The following is a 10,249-nucleotide window of genomic DNA, read 5'->3' on the forward strand; positions in this document are numbered from 1 at the left end:
ATGTATGTAGCACATTAGAATCCAAGTCCTTTTTCATGCACTTGATCGGGGTATGGAGATTTTCCCCCTCAAGTGTTAGCAAAGTAAAATAACCCATAATCTTTTTTTCACGTCTTATAACATTTCTATTAAATTACCAACATAAATGCTCAATAACAATCAAAATTAAAACAGTGAAGAAGATACCAATTCACTAAATACTCCATATTAAATAATCTGATTTGAGGAATGGGATTTTGGGTCTTTTATTTTTCGGATATGAAGATTAGATTCCCTTAACCGTATTTGACCCTTTCCCAAATGAAAGGGCACAGCTCTTTAAGAAAAGACACTTCTTAAAACTATTATAGCACCCTTTTCTTTTTATTTATTTTTTAAGTAGAATATTTAATTATTAAAGACATATGTAATTTAACTTTTAACGCTTTTCACTTTATAATAATATTGATATAGATATAGATTAAATATAAAAAGGACAAAAGAATTAAAGTGAAAATGTACTTTCCTGGTCAGCTGCTTGACTTGTCGAATTACGTGACATTTGACATTTTACGAATCCTGTGACTTGTGTCTGCTTGTTTCTTTGATGCGACATGCTTTTATCTTTCTCGTCTCGAGCTTTTAGCGGTCGTTCGATAATATTTGAGTGGAATTTAAGAAGTAATAAAATACTTAAAATTGAAGTTTGGAAAAACCTCGTGAAATTTGTTTTAACAATTAATTTTCATCTTTAACAAATATGACTAAAAGGATCAAAAGGAATCCATATTTTTTGTTTAAATATAATTAAACATGAAAATTTTCACTAAAAGTTTATGATGTAAGGTAAAGTAGAAGAAGAAAAAACTCCAATCTTATATGGTTTGGATAGTAGACTAGTAGAGTAGTTTACTTAATAGGAGTCGAATAATTAAAGAGTTTAACTAATATCTACATATGATTTAAAGTTTTTACGTTATTAAGTCATCTTTATCTATTATAGCAAGAAATTTATCTTATTATTTTCAAGAATAGAAATCTTATATTTTGTGAAGGATTAATTGTATATACTTTTTAGGCGACCTGCAAGTATAAAAAAAATTACATTGTTGATGTTGGACAAGATATTTGCAAGATATGGAATTATTTTACAAAAAAATAAATTTAATTATTTATCAAACTCATTATACTGTTAAAATTATAGGTTCAACCTAATACTTATTGAAATTTTAATAGATTTTCACAAATAAATTTATACTCTATGTTGAAAATTATGAATATATTTAGAGCCCGTTTGGATATACAAAATTTTTCCTTTTTTCCAAATTTTGTTTTGAAAACAATGTTTGGTTATCAAAATCCTCCCAATTTTTCCAATTTCACTTGAAAATGAGAATTTGCTAGTTTTTAAGTTTACAAATTTACCCTATACTTTTAAAATTTATAAAATGACCCCATCAATTATTAACCTACATGTTTGGTAACAGTGGTAATAGCAGTGGAAAGCTGACTATGTTAGAAAATGTGATATTGACTTTGCATCTCTCTGTATGGCACTAAAGCAGAATATGATAACAGTTAAACAATAACATGTTTGATTTGTTATTTCAAGTAGGATAATCAAATTGGGGTAGTTTTGATATTTTTTATAAGTTGTGGGATATAAATCATGTTTCATGATTTTGAAAACAAAGACATCCAAATATTTTGCAAAAATTATAACCAAACACTACTTCATCATCAATTCAAATTTTAGTGAAATTTCAAATTTTAAATTTTTTTTGGAATTCATGTCCAAACGCCTACTTAAACACATAACCCAAAGGCAACATCCGCCCCTGAAATCCGGGGACATGGAAAAACACTTTCTAGTAAAGTCAAACACATGGCCATATAAATCAAACTGAAGTGGAAACGAATGTAAATGAAACTTGAAGAGACAGAATTGATCTGTTCTTGTCTGCCATTGTTATTGGCTCAATGGAAGACATAACCATCAGTAGGAGATCTTGTCTGCTATTGTTTAATGGCAGAAATATTTATGAATATATAATAAGTTTTTTAATACAAATATAAAATTTAAACAATACTTACTAGATATATTCATCCGAATCCAATAATATTTGTCGGAACCCAATAACTCGAAGCATATTAGATTTCCGAACTCATAAATTTCAAATATTGACTCTGCTTCTCAACTTCGGCCTGCTTTTTAAGCTACGTTAAACCCTCTATACATTCTCTCTTCTCCTTTCACCTTTACTTCTCTAGTTCTCTTATTCTCTCCCAACATCACTTCATTATATTCTCATCCGATCCCTTTATTGAACTGTTTCTTATAACAATCTTGAACCCCTTCTCATGGAAACAACCCTTGGTTTACTAGTTGGTGAAGATACAAGTTCAAGTGTGTCAAAAATGGACACGTGTACTTCAGAGTCTTCATCTTATTCTGATGAAACTGAGCTTGATTATACTATATACTATTTGCTAAAGAATCTCTTTTGCTCGTTATTCTGACATAAGATAATATTCTACCATTATATTTGCCATAATACTTACAAAAATAGGCCAAAGGTTTTGTACTTTATGCATAGTTTCATTTCTGTCACTTAGCAATTATATTTATTGGTCCATTCTTCCCTTAAGGTTAGCTGCCTACTCTATATTCACTTTCAACTTTCAGGTTTTTATTTTTAATTATTTTTCTTCTTTTCTTGATTTGATGTGTGGGTGGTGGGGAATACTGTGGTTGCTAGGGACATTTTTAGGTTGTTTAAGTAGATTTAGACTAAACTTTTTGTTGAGCTTCTGTCACCTCTTGACAAGGTAAGTTGATAGGCAACACCTCCTCCTGTTGTAATGATTTGGGGAGTTAGAGGTTGTTATTGCGTGGCCAACTTGAAGTCCACACTTTGATACCTAGAGTTTCCATAACGAGTAAATACTTTCATATTCAACTTAAAGCAGTGTGTTTTAACAACTACTAGTATTTAATTTGGTTAAAATCCCGTGGAGTATAATAACCATGATAACAAAACGGGACAAGTAAAGGTGTTTATTAGACTATTCTATCAATAACATATTCTATTTTTTGGTTAAATACATATATAACGAGATATTTTTTTCATATATATAAATTAATTTGGTAAATACTCTCTCCGTTCACTTTTACTTGTCCACTTTGAGCTTTGGACGTCCCTTAAGAAACAATAAATAAAGTGTATAATTTACCATGATACTCATATTAATTGTGGTATAGTCTTAATGAATTTAGAAAATAATTTGGAATATATTAGTAATTAATACTAAGGATAAAACAGGAAAAATAAATTATTTTTCTCTTGATATACGAAAAGTGACAAGTAAAAATAAAAATTTATTTTTAGAATACTTGACAAATAAAAGTGAACGGAGGGAGTACGTTGAACATCTTGTCTCTCTTTCCCCTTTTGACATGTTAGCTTTTAAGTTAGAACCGTTAATAAAAATAGAGTACATATAATACTTGATGGGTGGAGAGGAGTATATATAATTGACACATTTGCATTTTTGAAGCAGTCAGGTTGTGGGATGGCCACCAGTAAGAACTTACAGGATGAACAGTTTGGTTAACCAATCAAAGGTTACAAATGTTGAACAAGAAAATGTAGTTGCTGGAAACGAAAAGGAAGAGAATTCCAAGTTTCAAAAGAAAAATCATGAGAATTCCAAGAAAAAGAAAAATCATGAAAATACCAAGAATGATGTTGCTACTGTCAAAGAAAGAGGACAACTAGGGTTTGCGTAGGTGAATATGGATGGATTGCCAATTACAAGAATGGTGGATTTGAATGCTCATTCTTGCTATAAAACCTTAGCCAAAACTTTGGAGGAAATGTTCTTCAAATCAATCAAAAGTATGAATTCTTCTTGTAAACTATGTTTCCATTAGTTAAACTACTATATTTAAATGGGAGCTAGCCTTGGAACAATGGTAAAGTTATCTACGTTACTACATGTGACATATAGATTATGGGTTATAACCTCGAAAACAATTATTAATACTTGCATTAGAGTAGGTTGTCTATATTACACCCTATGGGGTGCGACCCTTCTCTGAATCCTGCGTGAATGATGGATGCTTTGTGCACCAGACTACCTTTAGTTAAATTATTACATTCGCTTTAAAATCATGTTGCCTTAATTAGTTTGGGATTAAGAGAGTTTGTATTGCAAAATTATTTTTGCACTATCAGCTTATCTAAAATATAATTAAAATATATTACTTGAAGGTGTGGATATAGTTATTAGGTGCTCTTTAGGTGTATGTTTTGACTGTTAATGGTAATTTCACCGTTATTACCAAAAAAAAAGTATTACTTGATAGTGACAAAATTCTCTATAGTGCGAGCATGTATATGATTAATTAGTTAAATCCCTATCGACGAGTTAATTGTATGTTAGTGTGATTGTTCTTATTAGTGATTGTATAATGCTCAATTGCATTTGTGCTATTTTAAATAGGTCATAAAGAAAAGGAAGAATTGACAAAGTCCTATAAGCTTTTGGATGGATCATCCGAGTTTGTTCTTACATATGAGGATAAAGATGGAGATTGGATGCTTGTGGGAGATGTTCCATGGGGTTAAGAAATTCTCTTTATAATTATCGTACTTTGAAGGGGAGCTTTAGAATAACGGTAAAATTATTTTCGTGTGACCTAGCCATTAATGCTTGCATTAGGGAACGTAGACTGCCTGTAACGATCCTAGGAGTTCGATCCTTTTCTGGACCCTGCATAGACGCAAGATGCTTTGTGCGCATAGCTGTCCTTAGTGCTCTATAGTTAGTTAAAATCTTGTCATACAAAAGCATGGAAATTATGCAATTCCATTCTCCTCATTGGTTCTTACATATTTTTTTGCATTGTCTTCTAGGATGTTTCTCAGCACTGTGGAAAGGCTAAGAATAATGAAGCCAATGGAGTTGGTATGTAGAAGAAGAATCGGATAAAACAATGGAGAGACACAAAACAAAACCAATCTATTCATTGTCTAGACATTTTAATTTGATACTTTTCTATGGTTGCAAATTTTGTTTTGTACCCATTTTTCTGTCTAAATTAGCTTCTTTTTTTAATGTAAGCCTCGTTGAGGGTAGTTCTTGAAATCCCTCTTATAGTTGATACACGAATCCGTGCTTAATTGAACTTTTTTGTCTCATAATGTATATATGGAAATGCTCTTTTATCTTTCGTACAGGTTGAGTCAGAAGTTAAACTTGATGAGTTCAATCTTTATGTTGTTACTCCTAATACATTGCACTTTTATCTTTATGAGTTCAAATTTTAAAATTTATTGAAATTTTAATGATTTTTCTTTTAAACAAAAAATTATGAACTTTACCCAGCTTAACACATACTTACTTCACTAGATCATATGCTAAGTTCTTGTTTTGTCTATTTTCCTAGGTCAAATTATGAAGACAAAGCCATTTTCAATATTTAAATATTAGACCAGTAAGTCCAATTTCTATACTTAAATACGACTAGTTACTAGTTACATCCATTTCAAGTACAAATTTCGGATCTTTTGCACCAATCTTGAATTGTAATTGAACGATTTTCTTAATCAAATACTTTTCAAGTTTCTCAATCTTTTGGTCCAGTTTCTCGAGCCTTTCCAAATCAGCCAGCCTGGAATTTTCTGATATAGAAAGTGTGAAATTATCTTCAGTAGTCTTTCTTTTGTTCTAACTTTCTTCTACACGAGGATATACACGAATATTACATTCTCCGGGCAAGACCGAACGTACAATTTCAAAGTAGGAGATGAAGGGTGTTTACCACTTGAGCAACCTTCTCTTGTCGTCGACGACCTTATTCAACATCGGACTAACCAAATTAGAAATGATTATCCTCCAATCAAAAATAATAATTACAATCTCAATTTCACTTAAGATAGAACAATTTAAACTCAAAGATATATAACAAGACCTTTGGCATTGTACTACAGATCTTTATAAGACATATAAATGCGTGCGAATCGCGATAACTTCATGGAATGAGTTACTTTTGATTTCTCTTCTGCGAGAGAACTAGAATAGTGCGTACTCGAGCCCGAGATTTCGCCCATTCTATGCCAAAGTCCTTGTTTCGAAATTGGAATAATCTCTCCTTCCTAATATTCATAGAAGGGTAGAACTTCAACAAAGGTTGACCTTTTCGAATTTAATTTGACTGTAACTTACTAAAGGATTGTAAAACAAAAAGAAGATGTAATGAACGAGATATCCAACAACAAAAAGAAGGAAAACACTTGAATAGAGGAACTAATGTACTCTGAATGTTAAAAATGCAAAGATTGGGAAACCAAATCAACAAATACATCCTACCCTCCCCACTTGTGGGAATAGGTTGGGTTGTTGTTGTGGTATTATAAACAGAAAATATATATAATATGAAGTAATTTTGTAGTACCAAGTGGTCGTGCCGGAGTGGTTATCGGGCATGACTAGAAATCATGTGGGCTTTGCCCGCGCAGGTTCGAATCCTGCCGACCACGTTTGGCTGCTTTATTACATATTTTTTTTACTTGGTATTTTGACTTGCATTTTACAGATTCTGTTGGAGAAGTTTTAAATGGTACATATATATTCTTATTTCAAAAAAAAAATGGCTAATATATTTTCCAAAAAATTGAGCACATAAATTATGCTACATCTAAGTATATTAACAGAACTTTTGTAAGCTTATTTAGGGAGTTAACATTTTTTTAAATATTTGGTTAATGATCTTATGTCATTCGGACTGTTTCTTTATAAGAGCTTGTTGAACAAAAAAAAGTCTAAAGTCGGTCACATTTTCTGGATCTGTATTCTTTGGAACCAGAGTAACTACAGTGTTGTTCACAGGTCTTGCATTTGTTCTCGTTAAAGAATTCCTGCACTGCATTGCAAATATCCTCTTTGACAATCTCCCAGGCTTTCATGAAAAAAAAAATGCACTGAAACCATCAATCCCTGGTGCCATATTATCATCAATAACAAATAAAGCATTTTTAATCTCCTCGTACGAAACCTCACAACATATATCCCTTTTCTGCTGTATTGTAAGACTAGGTGGCTGCCTCATGATGCTCAAGTATAACCTTTCTGCAGAAGAACCTAAGAGCCCTTTGTAGAATTGAAGTATTTTATCTGTTTCTGCAGCACTCTACCAGCATATCCTAAGATAGAGATATTGGTTGAGCTAGCTCTAGCTTTCATACAAGCAAAGAAATACTTGTTGTTCCCATGCCCAACATTAATCCACTGAAATTTTTTTATCTTCCCCAGTACTTTGAGAGATTTTATTTCTGACATTGCATAGGGGTCGATTCTCGTTCTGATCGGTGCTGGATGGCCAATAGAAGCTTGATCAGCTGCATTTCCGGCCTTGTTCCAGCTATACGTTGAAGCTTAACTGCCATCAGGTGATTCAATGTCACATCTGAGAAGCTTGCAGGAGTTTGATCAACATAATCCCTGGTTGCTGGATTAAGCAATTTATCTGATTCACCAGGCGGAAAACGTTGAGACTCCTGAGAAAGATTAAGAAAAATCTTCAAGTTAAATTGAAAATCCTTTGAGTATGAAAATCTATGTTGCGCTGACTCTCCAAAATGATGCCGCACCCGTGTCGGATCCTCCAAAAATGCAGTTACTTTTGGAGGATCCAACACACACCGGCAACATTTCAGAGAGTCCGAGCAACATACATGAAAATAATAAAGCAATTAAATCAGAATAACATCAAAAAAAGGAGTGAGAAAAACTTCATTAAGAACCTCAATTTTCAATATCTTATAAATATGGGGAGCTTCTTATCAAGCAAAGAGCACCTCGAAGCTCATGTAATTCATCCAGGCACACTAAATTCATGTACAGATGTTTAAGACAGTTCAGAGCAGAGGAAAGCCTTCTTGGTACTTGACATGCTTCTACAATAAAAAAATCAGGATGACTCATAAGCCCAAAACGCATTACAATGATGTTGTGAAACAACAGTTACCCGAAACATACAGTATTTCTAGTGGAGATTCTCAAGAGCAGGAACATACTCAAAAAGCTTGGCAAGCACGTGATTTCCTGCCTCCCAGAAGATGGTGTGAAGTGAAAAGAAACTTTTGCAAGAAGAGGAACATTTTTTAGATGAAGTGTATGTACATTGTCTGAGAAAACAAATGACCTCAGCCAGGGAGCATCAATTTCAATGTGGTTTGAACTTGTTGAGTCCCACATCGACAATGAAGGGGATGAGTGGTTTCCTTATACGGACTTGGCAATCCTCACCTCTTGAGCTAGCTTTTGGGGTTGAGTTAGGGCCAAGGTCCATTTAACATGGTATCAGAGGAAGACCCATCCCGATTTTTCGATGTTGGGCCCCCATAATTGTCCACGCTCCAGATGTTTAGTCCTGGGCGTGAGAGGGGGTGTTGAGTCTCACATCGACAATGAAGGGATGGGTGGTCTCCTCATATGGACTTGGGCAATCCTCACCTCTTGAGCTAGCTTTTGGGGTTGAGTTACGCCCAAGGTCCATTTAACAAAATGGCTGTTCCAGCACCAAATGCTTGAGCAACGGACTCCAAGAAATTCAAAGGAAAATGTGACTTAGTTCCAGGTGGAGGATGTACGAAACATCTTTGAAGAGTCAAATGCCTCAACTGCAAACATGAGAAAAATGAAGAAGGCAATTCTTCATTTTTTTGAAAATTCAAATATCTTGGAACAAATTCAGTTTGCCGAAAACGTCAAAAAATCGCTAGGGGAAGTCTCATATTTCTATCATAGATGAATAAGCAGCAAAAGACACGCTAAATAAGTCAATGACATTGACACCAAATCTCGAAAGTCAAAAGAATTTAATGTAGAACTATTATTTATCAATGTAGCAAAAACCATCTTAAGCTCTTTCCCTCGTTTGATCTCTGAAGTATTTAGATGATCCTGCAGATAAGGAAAAAGCTTCAAAAAGACAGTGTTATCTAAGGCGAAAAGCACAAAAACGCTCTAAAGTCTATTGGGACTTTAAGTGCAAAGCGCAAATAAAGCGTGGGCTTTAATGAAGAAAGACGCAAATGGAGAAAAAATACAAATATGTATGTATAGACCAAGACCAAAAATTACAAGTGCGAATAACAATATATGGACAAAGAAATTGAAAAAGAATTACTATCAACTGAAAGTCTGAAATATCATTGTTCAGTGTCGCCTCGTCGGGATTACACTCATTGGCAAGGAAAAGTATGCCTTTGTGCCTTGATGACAACACTGACCGCTAAGCGAGGTGAAGTGCTCAACATGTTTTGAGCCTCGCTTTAGGGCTTATGTGTGCTTTAAGCACGCCTTTGACAACACTGCAAAAAGATACAATAAAACGAAGGATTCCTAGATGAATAAGCATCAAACACAAAGATAATGATACCAAATTATCAAAAAGGAAATTCAAGTGTTGTAACAATCAATGTAACATGAAACCATCCTAAGTTACAACCTTTTGGTTTAAGTAGCAGCTGGAAATCTCATATTTCTCGATGTACAAATCGTAGTAAAAGCTTTCCGGACACTAAGGAGAGTATTAAAAGAAGGTGCAGCAAAATGATGAAGCAGTGATAGTCTCCACCAAATATTCAAGTGCTTGTTGATTGGTGATGTGAGGAATACAGAAAACAAAAATTTTAAAATGAAGGATTCTTAGATGAATGAGCAGCAATCTCAATCGTAATGAGGCTAAAATCTCAAAACTTTGAAGTGTACTTTTTATCAAATGTAAGAGAAAAACCATCTTAAGTTTTTCACCTTTCTCAGTTTTTGTTAGTCTACTATCTTTATAGTTTTAGAGCTGCTATCGAATTTTCAAACGCGACTTTTACCACTAAAAATACTATTCTTGGACTTATAATGTGTATACATGAGGAAACCCAAATCGCTTATGCAAAAAATATGATTTCCAAGATAAAGTAGAGTGGCATAACAACCAAATTATAATTAGAACTGATGTACCTCCTCAATAAACTTGTTTGGAAAGCTCAAGAAATGTTCTAGTTGTCATTGTTTCAACTTCGGCAACTAGACTAGATATGATTTATTCGCAGAAGTAAAAGGAAATTGCATCATATTGTAACTTAGCTGAATAAATCAAGTGAAATAAATGTCAGTTCTTATTTCCCAAGTGAAATTGTGGTATCATGTTAAGCAAAGAAGAATCCTTCGATCGATATAGCATCTATTAGTAACTCTATTGTAC

General features: G+C 33.4%; 1 non-coding gene and 1 pseudogene across 1 annotated transcript; both read left to right on the forward strand.

Annotated features, from left to right (window-relative positions):
- Positions 1 to 2,340: 2,340 nt before the first annotated feature.
- On the forward strand, positions 2,341 to 5,312 carry LOC107768254 (auxin-responsive protein IAA13-like; annotated as a pseudogene).
- A 1,130-nt stretch (positions 5,313 to 6,442) lies between these two features.
- On the forward strand, positions 6,443 to 6,524 carry TRNAS-AGA (transfer RNA serine (anticodon AGA)). Its single transcript has one exon. It is a non-coding gene; the product is annotated as a tRNA-Ser (tRNA).
- Positions 6,525 to 10,249: the final 3,725 nt, after the last annotated feature.

The sequence above is a fragment of the Nicotiana tabacum genome, chromosome 20 (assembly GCF_000715075.1).
Source record: "Nicotiana tabacum cultivar K326 chromosome 20, ASM71507v2, whole genome shotgun sequence".
Lineage (NCBI taxonomy): Eukaryota > Viridiplantae > Streptophyta > Magnoliopsida > Solanales > Solanaceae > Nicotiana > Nicotiana tabacum.